Source organism: Suricata suricatta, chromosome 12 (assembly GCF_006229205.1).
Source record: "Suricata suricatta isolate VVHF042 chromosome 12, meerkat_22Aug2017_6uvM2_HiC, whole genome shotgun sequence".
Taxonomy (NCBI): domain Eukaryota; kingdom Metazoa; phylum Chordata; class Mammalia; order Carnivora; family Herpestidae; genus Suricata; species Suricata suricatta.
In genome coordinates this window covers 59771207-59773397 of record NC_043711.1, presented here as the reverse complement: position 1 = coordinate 59773397, position 2191 = coordinate 59771207, and positions in this window count along the sequence as shown.

Here is a 2191-nt window from a genome sequence, read left to right as displayed (position 1 = left end):
TCAGTTGCCTCTTAGTTTTCTTGATTGTTTCCTTTGCAGTGCAGAAGCTTTTTATCTTGATGAGGTCCCAAGAGTTCAGTTTTGCTTTTGTTTCCCTTGCCTTTGGGGATGTCGAGTAGGAAATTGCTGCAGTTGAGGTCAAGGAGGCTGTTTCCTACTTTCTCCTCGAGGGTTTTGATGGTTTCCTGTCTCACATTCAGGCCCTTCAGCCATTTTGAGTTAATTTTTGTGTATGGTGTAAGAAAGTGGTCTAGTTTCATTCTTCTGCATGTTGCTGTTCAGTTCTCCCAGTACCACCTGCTAAAGAGGCAGTCTTTATTCTGTCAGATACTCTTTCCTGCTTTGTCAAAAATTAATTGGCTGTACATTTGTGGGCCCAGTTCTGGGTTCTCTATTCTATTCCATTGGTCTATGTGTCTCTTTTTGTGCCAATACCATACTGTCTTGATGATGACAGCTTTGTAGTAGAGGCTAAAGTCTGGGATTATGATGCCTCCCGTTTTTGTTTTCTTCTTCAATATTACTTTGGCTATTTGGAGTCCTCTGTGGTTCTATACGAATTTGAAGACAGTTTGTTCTAGCTTTGAGAAGAATATTGGTGCAATTTTGATGGGGATAGCATTGAATGTGTAGATTGCTTTGGGTAGTAATGACATTTTCACAATGTTTATTCTTCCGATCCATGAGCATGGAATGTTTTTCCATTTCTTGGTGTCTTCTTCAATCTTTTTCATAAGTTTTCTATAGTTTTCATCATATAGGTCTTTTACATCCTTGGCTAGTTTTACTCCTAGGTATTTTATGGGTTTTTTGTGCAATTGTGAGTGGGATCAGTTTCTTGATTTCTATTTCCACTGCTTCATTATTGGCGTATAGGAATGCAACTGATTTCTGTACATTGATTTTGTACCCTGCATCTTTACTGAATTCATTGATCAGTTCTAGGAGGCTGCTGGTGGAGTTGATTGGGTTTTCCATGTAGAGTATCATGTCATCTGCGAAAAGTGAAAGTTTGACTTCTGTTTTTGCTGATTTTAATTCCTTTTATTTCCTTTTGTTGTCTGATTGCTGATGCTAGGACTTCCAGCACTATGTTAAACAACAGTGATGAGAGTGGATGCCCCTGCCGTGTTTCTGATCTCAGGGGGAAAGCTCTCAATTTTTCCCATTGAGGATGATATTAGCTGTGGGTTTTTCATAAACTGCTTTTATAATGTTTAGGTAAGTTCTTTCTATTCCGACTTTCTCAAGGGTTTTTTGTTAAGAAAGAGTGCTGTATTTTGTCAAATGCTTTTTTTGCATCTATTGACAGGATCATATGGTTTTCATCTTTCCTTTTTTTAAGGTTAAGAAATGAGCAGAAGACATAAACAGACACTTCTCCAAAGAGGACATCCAGATGGCCTATAGGCACATGAAACGATGCTCAACATCACTCATCAACAGGGAAACACAAATCAAAACCACACGGAGATACCACCTCACGCCAGTCAGAGTGGCTAAAATGAACAAATCAAGAGACTATAGATGCTGGCGAGGGTGTGAAGAGACGGGTACCCTCCTACACGGTTGGTGGCAATGTAAACTTGTGCAGTCACTCTGGAAAGCAGTGTGGAAGTTCCTCAAAAAACTACCAATAGAACTCCCCTATGACCCAGCAATAGCACTGCTAGGGACTTACACAAGGGAGACAGAAGTGCTGATGCTTAGGGACACGTGTACCCCAATGTTCATAGCAGCACTGTCAACAATAGCCAAAACATGGAAAGAGCCTAAATGTCCATCACCTGATGAATGGATCAAGAAGATGTGGTATATATATACAATGGAGTATTGCATGGCAATGAGAAAGAATGAAATCTGGCCATTTGTAGCAAAGTGGATGGACCTCGAGGGTGTCATGGTAAGGGAAATAAGTCAGGCAGAGAAGGATAGATACCATATGTTTGCACCCATAGGTCTAACAGGAGAACAGGAGAAACCTAATGGAGGACCAGGGGGAAGGGAAGAGGGAAAGAGAGTTGGAGAGAGAGAGGGACGCAATACCTGAGAGACTATTGAATACTGAAAATGAACCGAGGGTTGAAGGGGAAGGGGGAGGGGGGAAAGGGAGGTGGTGGTAATGGAGGAGGGCACTTGTGGGGAAGAGCACTGGGTGTTATATGGAAACCAATTTGACAATAAACTATTT